Source organism: Salvelinus alpinus, chromosome 2, assembly GCF_045679555.1.
Source record: "Salvelinus alpinus chromosome 2, SLU_Salpinus.1, whole genome shotgun sequence".
In the NCBI taxonomy this organism is placed as follows: domain Eukaryota; kingdom Metazoa; phylum Chordata; class Actinopteri; order Salmoniformes; family Salmonidae; genus Salvelinus; species Salvelinus alpinus.
In genome coordinates this window covers 30,520,989-30,531,364 of record NC_092087.1, presented here as the reverse complement: position 1 = coordinate 30,531,364, position 10,376 = coordinate 30,520,989, and the positions used below count along the sequence as shown (strand labels likewise).

Genomic DNA, 10,376 nt, shown 5'->3' with positions numbered 1-10,376 from the left:
AGAACAAATATTATAAGCATTATTTGTCCTGTCTGTCCCATTTTCCCTCTCCCTCCCCCTTCTTAGTAAGTGCGACCAATCGCTATTCCCCCCTCGCTCCTTCCCGCCCTCAGGTCATTCCTGTTTCTATCCACAATATAAGAGAGGGATATTATACTGAACAAAAATATCAACACAACATGCAACAATTTCAAATATTTTACTGAGTTACAGTTCATATAACGATATCAGTCAATTGAAATACAGTAATTAGGCCCTAATATATGGATTTCACATGACTTGGAATACATGCATCTGTTGGTCACAAATACCTTAAACAAAAAGGTAGGGACGTGGATCAGAAAACCATTTAGTATCTGTGCCTCATGCAGCACAACACATCTCCTTCGCATAGAGTTGATGAGGCTGTTAATTATGGCCTGTGGGATGTGGTCCCACTCCTCTTCAATGGAGACACACACACACAGGTACAGCCACACATACACACACGCACTCTAAACACACGTACGTTGTAAAATTGTTGTATGGTGGTATTATACATTATACATTTTGTAATGTGGATATTTAGTGGTGTAATAATGTTATATTATGTACTGTTTTATCTTGTTTTATGTGTGATGGAAGTGCCTTAATGTGTTTGCCTTAATGTGTTTGGACCCCAGGACCCCCTTGGCAGCAGCTAAAGTGGACCCTAATAAATACAAATACAAATAAATACAAATGGCTGTGCGAAGTTGCTGGATATTGGCGGGAACTGGAACACGCTGTTGTACACGTCGATCCAGAGCTTTCCTAAACATGCTCAATGGGTGACAAGGCTGGTGAGTATGCAGGCCCTAAAAGAAATGGGACATTTTCAGCTTCCAGGAATTGTGCACAGATCCTTGCGACATGAGGCCGTGCATTATCATGCTGATGAATGGCACGACAATGGGCCTCTGGATCTCGTCATGATATCTCGGTGCATTCAAATTGCCAACGATCAAATGTAATTGTGTTTGTTGTCTGTAGCTTATGCCTGCCCATACCATAATCCCACCGCCACGTCGGGGCACTCTGTTCACAACCTTGACATCAGCAAACCGCTCGTCCACACAACGTCATACACATGGTCTGCGGTTGTGAGGCCGGTTGGACGTACTGCCAAATTCGATGAAACAACTTTGGCGGCGGCTTATTGTAGAGAAATTAACATAAAATTATCTGGCAACAACTCTGGTGGACATTCCTGCAGTCAGTATGCAAATTGCATGTTCTCTCAAAACTTGAGACTGTGGCAATGTCTTGTGTGACAAACCTGCAAATTTCAGAGTGGCCTTTTTGTGCCCCCAACACAAGGTGTACCTATGTAATGATCATGCTGTTCAATCACCTTCTTGATATGCCACACTTGTCAGGTGGATGGATTATATTGGCAAAGGAGAAATGCTCACTAACAGGGGTGTAAACAATTTTGTGCAGAACATTTTAGAGAAATAAGCTTTTAGTGCGTATGGAACATTTCTGGGATCTTTTTTTCAGCTCATGAAACATGGGACCAACACTTTACATGTTGCATTTATATTTTTGTTCAGTGTACTTACTGGTGAAGCAATTACTTTCAAAGGAATATTTTGCACCTAGTAGCCTATGTTGTGGACCTTATTATACAGATAAATATTCAAAAGACATGTAACAAAAAACAAAATACACCAGATAGAAATGTACAGTTAAATCTTTATTGGATTCAAAATGTAATTGTGTGCAATCTATGTTTACCTGGTACGAAAAGGGACAAGGAGGATTCAGGGGCAATGGAGAATAAGAAAGAAGGATGGAAAGAGGGTGGTACAGAGAGAGAGAGAAAGATGCAGAGAGTAGCCTGCTGATTTCCTGGTGGTGGAAAACCCTGGAGCATGCTGCTGACACTTTATTAATGTGCTGGAGGAGAGGACAGGGAGGAACACGAAGGAATACATTTACTAGGCTGTGCCTGTGCCTCGGAGGGATGGAGAGAGAAGGAGAGAGGGGGGACCGGGGGAGAGAAGAGGTGGCAAGAGAAAGGGGGAAGGGATGCCTGCCTGTGCCTTACATACATTTCACCAATTTACCACTTATTCTTGGGTAAATTAAGGAAACCTGTCAATACTCATCTCATTTCACCATGATTAATGCACAGGTTACATGCACATTAATGCATTATACAGATGACTGCACTTTACATTTGGACTGTTCTATTTGTTGGTGTCACACCAGAACTATCTATGACCTCCTGAGAATGAGGACCAGCATAACCAGATAGGTACATTCCCTTATGTAATGTATATGACAACTAGTGATCATATGATACAAATACAACAATTGGTTTTAGAACCATACAATCAGACAGACTTGTCCATTCAGGATAACTCACAGCATAACAGCATATTACAATTTCAGTAATATAGACTAAGGAAGCACTCTTCCTCTGTATGCTATTGTAGGTCTGAACCATGCATTGATGATTGAGAAATGGTAGTCAGTCACTTCCTCAGCATAAAACTCCAGATCCTTCATCCATTCAGTCCATAATGAGAGGTGAGTCCTTCAGATTGATCTTTTCATGTTGAGGAGTGAGATCGGAGGGGATTCACCCCCCTCTCAGTTTGTCCATTTACTCTAGTTAGTGAGTCATTGAGTCCAGTTAGTGAGTCATTGAGTCCAGTGCGTGTCAGTGTTACTGCAGTCCTCTGAGACCTGTTTGTCTAAGGGATGACAACTCCTCTATGCCAGGAAATGTCACCATTAAATGTCAGGAGCGGCTATATGAACAGAAGAAGAGATCACATGCTGTCTCTGCCCTGTTGTGTGTGGGGGCCAGGGGCCTATTTAGGCACAGAGCTGGGGACCACACAGGAGGGGGCAGTCTAATATGCTGGCATCTCATTGTGGCTGGCTGTCTGCATTCCTGGCCAATGGTAGTCGATGGTCTTGATGGAAGCTGTTGTAGAAAACTCAATCCAAAGATTATGCAGAGACTAATTTATAATTATAGTAGTGAATCTTTAATACATACGGGCAGCTGTAAGGTAGATCTGTCTCTGATCGCAGTCAGAGAGCTCGAAGAGTAAATGGTTACATGTCCCTTATATCTATCATATTGCTATATATACAATCATATTGTTTACACAACAGTTATTTTAGACAAGCAACAGTTCCAGAACACAATGGCCTTCTGTTAGGGTGCAGTGATAACAGGAGTCTATGAAATGCATAACATCACAGTCTAACACAGAATAGAGAACAAAGACATAACGCCAGCTCTCTCCACTTCTGCCACAGCAATTACCCCTTTGATGCCATGGATATGTGATATATCTGAGCTGTTGTCAAACAGAACTTAAAACCTTCTGGTTTCTGGGAAATTGTCATTTTACACAGAAAGGGGTGGTCTGAATGGAACTCCTGAAAGGTAACTTTATAATAACTATCTGGCGAAAAGGAAGGTTCATAGGGATCTGGGTCGTTTCCAATAGGGCAATCTGGAACCCCAAGAAAGGGTGAAACAGTGGCAAGATGTGTTAAGTTAACTTCTGTGGTCATGACCATCTGGTGAGGAGGAGATACTGCTGTTTCACACAATCTCCTCACCAAGGTCGTCAGGCATGAGAACAGACATAACACTCTTGACCCACCACCGTACCGGTGCCTCCCTGAGATGCTAGGAGAATATCCAAAGCCAATCTATTCTGTAAGACCATAGTACGCATAGCCACAAGCTCAGCAGTTAATTATTCAATAGCAGTAGCATTAGCTCTTCTTTCAACTTCATTTGCTAGATCTCTAATTGAATGAAGCACAGTTGTCATGCCATAATTGGGAATTAATGCAGAGAAAAAATGTTTTGTAGGGCCGGCTACAATGGTTCTCTTATACAAGTGGGAGAAATTGTGATTTGTGGGTACTGGGGTAGCACGCACAGCAGGAACAACATAGGTAGCATAGCATGATCCTGACCAGTTTGTAGGCAGATAAGAGTAGGCTTTCTCCCACACACATACATAGTTCCACTTACTGACGAAGTAGGTTTAGCATACACACTGACATTCTTGAGTCTATAATGTATTCTCAATGACATGTTAGGGTGGAATGTTCCATTTCTCAACAGTAAGGGTAGGGTAAGGTTATTGTATACAGAAAGGTTACATTTACAATGACTTTCCCCCAACTGGGGACCAGTTCCATTTTCTATATAACCCAAATAACCTGGGGGAGAGTATGCCAGGGTGATGGGTTGCTTGGGCAGAGAGGTGTGATTATTAAAATCAAATCTTCTCATATAAAAACACCTCATCCTCCACCCAATCAAGCTCTCAGTCTGAAAGGTTACCTGCTTTGGTCCACATCAATATTACATAAGCATTAAGGGGTATAGCTAGCAATGGCATAGTCTCAGCACTGTCTGTCAACAGTCCACAAACCCAACAATCTGATACATTCTGTAGCACAGAAACATTATTAGCTACTTGTAAGAAAGTGTTTGACCCGGGGGAAACCCCATAATGTTTATGGCTTCTTTCTTCTCTTCAGCTCAGCGGGGTCACCAGGATCCAGGTTCAGGTCAGCAGGGTCATCTACTTCTCGGCTTCCACAGTCTCGTTGGACTGAAGAGGTCGGGGAGAGGTTACTAGCACGTTCTCCCGCCTCTGGCTCGAAGTCTGCTACCACCCAGAGGATGCCCACAGCCACAATATCTGCGAGTCCCAGGGTAAGCAGAGTGCTCCTACTGGATTGTAGGAGTAACAGGAGTAGCATCTTCTTCTGGCTCTGCTACTTGCTTACAGTGGGATGCGTGGATCCAGGTGTCTTTGCCTAAGCACTTTGCTGCCGTTGGGGTGGTGAGGGTGGTCCCTTCAACCTGGGTTTTAAAGCTTATTTTTTACATTTGATTGATCTTTCTGTCGATGTGCAGGGAGCGGTCCAGTATCTCCCCCATGATGTCTGTATTGATGAGGGAGTGGCGCTTGGTCAGGTCCCTGTGTAGCTCCTGTACCTGGTCCATCATGTTCTAGATCTCAGTCTTGAGGATCTGGGACAATAATACAAACGCACAGGCGTGCACACACGCACACACCCCAACACTGCCACCCTATGGCTGAGCCCCGGGGCATGTCACTGAGGGACGGGGAGTGGCAGGACATGGAGAGGGGAGGCCCAACCACAGGGCATTAGGGTACCTTCACTCTGTCTCATATTTATTACGGTATTTCCTTGCTGCAATAGTTAAGGTGTTGAAGGATCAAGTGACACCCTCAAGGGTTATACACAAATACTTCAGATGAGGATGAGGTAAAGATACTATGTTTCATTTTAAGGCTCTAATTATGTACTTGTGTATATTTCCCAGTGTCACGCCCTGACCGTAGAGAGCTTTTTATGTGTGATTTGGGTGGGCATTCTATGTTCTTTTTTCTATGTTTGTATTTCTTTGTTTTGGCCGGGTATGGTTCTCAATCAGGGACAGCTGACTATCGTTGTCTCTGATTGGGAACCTTACTTAGGTAGCTTTTCCCCACCGATGCTTTGTGGGTAGTTATTTTCTGTTCAGTGTTTTCTGCACCTGACAGGACTGTTTCGGTTTCGTTTATTCTCTTTGTTATTTTGTTATAGTGTTCAGTTTAAATAAAAAGCGTGAACACTTACCACGTTGCGCTTTGGTCCGATTATTCCTCATCCGACGACGACACCCGTTACACCCAGCCTATCTATACCATTTTATATCCCTTATGTTCAATATTTCATTTTGTTCACAACTTCTCCTCACTGCTAATGTTCCAGAGAGAGTGATTCCTAATTGAAGAGTGTACATTAAAACCTTAACTCAACACTCTGAAGAATGCCATGTTTACAACTAACAATGCAAAACATTTGCTTGTCGAGTCCTAGTTCAGAAAATAATTACTATAAAAATGGAGTACAGTAGAACCACAGTACTTTGCTTAATATATTTGCAACAAATGGAAACGATCAACTACTGTAGACTGTACTTGAGTCCCTTAAGTGCACTGTTGAGGCCTGGCTGAACTGAAGACTGCTAATTCTCGCTGTCTCCAGTGAGCTTTAAGACAGAGACACCAGGTCATGCAGACAGAGGGCCCTGACCTGGCTTTCCTCACTCCTTACTACCACCACCACTACTACTGCAACCAACCCCACCACCACTACTACTGCCACCAACACCACCACTACTACTACTGCCACCAACACCACCACTACTACTGCCACCAACACCACCACTACTACTGCCACCAACACCACCACTACTCCTGCCACCAACACCACCACTACTACTGCCACCAACACCACCACTACTACTGCCACCACACCACACCACTGGAGTAATAGTTACAGTGCCTTCAGAAAGTATTCATACCCATTAATTTATTCCACATTTTGTTGTTACAGCCTGAATTAAAAAATAATTTAATATTATTTTTCTTCTGAATCATCTACTCAAAATACCCAATGTTGACAAAATTAAAACATGAAAATGAAAAAAATAAATTTACATAATTTACATAAGTACACCCCTGAGTCAATGCATGTTAGAATCTCCTTTGGCAGCGATTACAGCTGTGTCCTTCTGGGTAAGTCTCTAAGAGCTTTGCACACCTGGATTGTACAATATTTGCACATTATCCTTTTAAAAATTCTTCAAGCTCTGTCAAGTTGGTTGTTGATCATTGCTACAGCCATTTTCGAGTCTTTCCATAGATTTTCAAGCCAATTTCAGTCAAAACTTTAACTAGGCCGCTCAGGAACATTCAATGTCATCTTCATAAGCAACTCCAGTGTATATTTGACCTTGTTTAGGTTATTGTCCTGCTGAAAGGTGAATTTGTCTCCCGGTGTCTGTTAGAAAGCAGACTGAACCAGGTTTTCCTCAGGGATTTTGCCTGTGCTTAGCTCTATTCCATTTACTTTTATCCTAAAAAAACTTAATAGTCCTTGCCGATGAGAAGCATACCCGTAACATGATGCAGCCACCACCACGCTTGAAAATATGAAGCGTGGTACTCAGTGATGTGTTGTGTTGAATTTGCCCCAAACTTAATGCTTTGTATTCAGGACACAAAGTACATTTCTTTGCCAATTTTTTTGCAGTTTTCCTTAGTGCCTTATTGCAAACAGGATGCATGTTTTGGAATATTTGTATTCTGTACAGGATTCCTTCTTTTCACTCTGTAATTTAGGTTAGTATTGTGGAGTAACTACAATGTTGTTGATCCATCCTCAGTTTTCTCCTATGACAGCCATTAAATTCTGTAACTTTTTTAAAGTCACCATTGATCTCATGGTGAAATCCCTGACTGGTTTCCTTCCTCTCCAGCAACTGAGTCAGGAAGGACGCCTGTATCTTTGTAGTGACTGGGTGTATTGTAATTAATAATTTCACCATGCTCAAAGTGATATTCAGTGTTTGCGTTTTTGTATTTTTACCCATCTACCAATAGGTGCCCTTCTTTGCGAGGCATTGGAAAACCTCCCTAGTCTTTGTGGTTGAATCTGGGTTTGAAATTCCCTGCGCGACTGAGGGACCTTACAGATAATTATATGTGTGGGGTACAGAGATGAGGTAGTCATTCAAAAATCATGTTAAACACTATTATTGCACACAGAGTGAGTCAATGAAACTTATGTGATTTGTTAAGAGAATTGTTAGTCCTGAAATTATTTAGGCTTGCCATAAAAAAGGGTTTGAATACTTATTGACTCAAGACATTTCAGCTTTGAATTTTTTATGAATTAGCCAAAATTTCTACAAACATAATTCCACTTTGACATTATGGGGTATTGTGTGTAGGCCAGAGACACAACATTTCAATTTAATCCATTTTAAATTCAGGCTGTAAAACAACAAAATGTGTAAAAAGTCAAGGGGTGTGAATACTTTCTGAAGGCACTGTAGCTATTCCATTATATTGTACACCACTTTAACAGCCCTTCCTAACAGTTAATATCACAATTGTAACCAAATGTTTGCCATAGTTTACCATTGTACTGTAAACCATGAATGAGAGAGGGCTACTGTATGTATGTTGCAAATAAAACATAGAATAAACTGAAATATATGAAAGGTGGAAAGACTGTATCATTAGCCAGTAGGTAAAGACAGTTATTCTATAAAAAGTTTATCGGCACACGACTAGAGAAGCCATGCAGCTTACCTGGGCTCTGGGATGCTTTTAGTCCAGATTTTCTTGCCTGGCAAATGCCCTGATACAGCAGTAGAACTATCCCTAGAGTAAGTCTGTGACTGTTTGCTGTGAGCATCGCTCTCTCACTCTGCCATACACATTTAGTCCTGTGAGCATCCACCTGCTGCCCCCACCACTGATACCAATTTAAGACATTGGCAAAGTCAGTGATATCAGTGGCATAGAACAAAATGGCCCGCCACTTCTGTGTGTGCCTAGCTATCAGATGAATCCTGGAGATTTCTGTGAAATTCTGGTAAAAATAGTGCCAGCCTGCTCAGTGCCATCCCCGCCCACTCCGCATCTTACATGGAGTGGCACTGGTTGGGAGGGAGGACAGTCAGTATGGTGGGGGTTTGGGAACCTGTGAACAGTTGGGAGTAATTGATGTGGAAAATTGGTCAGGGAGCATGCGTCACTTGTGTCCACATGGCCAGAGACAGAGAGTTTGCATCTGAATGAGTTTGTGATAACAAATGGCTCCATTCTGACAACCAATGACCCTCTCTGTCTGTGTCAAAAACCTACAACTATAGCTTACACTAAGAACCAAGGCTCTCGAAGGAGACATTTTGTTTCTGATAAAACTCTGGTAACAGCTAAGCCCAATGCTTGAATTTGGGTCCAGGCGTCCTCACTGGATCTTATACTTCAGCCAAATACATTCCTACCCAGTTTGTGTGTGTATAGAGGTGTGTATAGTGTGTGTCAAGGTTGGCTAGGGATCCAGAGTGTGCTGTGATATCCAGACGGACACGGCTGTAAAACAGAGCATTGCAGGAAAAAAGCTATTTCCTGGAACCCTGGCTTTGCGCTGGCCGAGCTATTATCAGCAGTCTTTCTGGCACAGACAGAACGGGACTAGTGCCTGCTATAACAACAAGACCGCCACCAAAAAGGTCAGTTACGTAGCCTTTTATTTAACCTTTAGCTACGTAGCCTAAGCATGTCTGTGGCCTGCGCTTACAGATAGACAGGATAACTGACCTAGGTGGGGTTCATGGCATCTCCTTCCCTCTCTCTGTGGTTATCGCCATCTGCTAGTTGTGCTTCCAAGCATTTTTCATATTATATCTCATCTTTTAATCTTAGGCGATTTTCAAATCATATCTCATCTTTTATATTTGTGAAAGTTTAGGTCCAGAGTTTCATAAAACCCCACCATATTATCATGATATTGAAATGTTACATTCAACCTTGTACACTGAAAGATAGATGATGAAGGGAGATTTCAAAGCCTTTCAAGCCAACGATTATATTTTAAGCCCAAAAACACTCACAGAGCTGCGATACTAGTTGCCCCGGTGATGGAGGCTGGGCGGCACTGTCCCAGCAGCAGTAAGGGCTCCAGACAGCGAGCAAATTCACCCCTGTAGTCTGTGTTAATCTGAGGGGAGAGAGAGATCATCTAGGTCAGAGCTTGGCTAGCACCTTTCTTTGAGGGAAGAGACAAGACATTTACTGTAGTTCTAGTAAACTGTATACAATACTAATTCTACATGTTGAGAAAAATCACATTGTTTTGTAAGATCAGAGTAGATGAGTCACACTCACTTTGCTGCTTTGCACTGGTCACATTCAATGAGGGAGCTTCACAATCCTCCTCAGCCTCAGTTTCTGTGGAAGAGAGAGAAACCAAGTGTGATGCAAACCTCTGGTGAATTTACCCATTCTATCTTTGATTCTCCCCAGAATATGAAGTGCCAGTACTCACATATCCCATGTCCAGACACTCAAACTTGTTGGCTGAGCTGAGGAAGGCTGAATGAACCTTGGAGAGGGCATCAGTGAGGGTCAGCGGTCAACCACACTGGAGGGCTGGTGAATAATTAACTGTTCAGGTAATAACTAACAATCTATCCCCACTGTCAATTTTATTTATGGGTATAATTTAGTTCCAGCAATTAGTTAGAGATATGGAGATATGAGTTAGGGGTGTCTTATGACCTAACCTGCAGGGTTGGCAGGAGGACAGCAAGGTGTGATATCTGCGCTCCTTTAGCACCTTTTCCTTTACTTCATGTTGGCTGCAAACACACACACAACATTACCACTACACAACTATCCCCTCGATGCAGAGGGTTAAGAAATACCCACACAACAACACAGAAACTCATGCTCTATATATCCAGGTCCTTATCTATAGTCTGCTTCCCATTA

At 42.4% G+C, this 10,376-nt stretch overlaps 1 long non-coding RNA gene across 1 annotated transcript; it reads right to left on the bottom strand.

The window, feature by feature from the left end:
* Positions 1–1,702: 1,702 nt before the first annotated feature.
* LOC139558585 (uncharacterized) lies at positions 1,703–9,833 on the bottom strand. Its single transcript, XR_011671603.1, has 2 exons — positions 9,771–9,833; positions 1,703–9,603 (listed from the first exon to the last, which is right to left on the bottom strand). It is a non-coding gene; the product is annotated as an uncharacterized lncRNA (long non-coding RNA).
* Between the last annotated feature and the right edge of the window lie 543 nt (positions 9,834–10,376).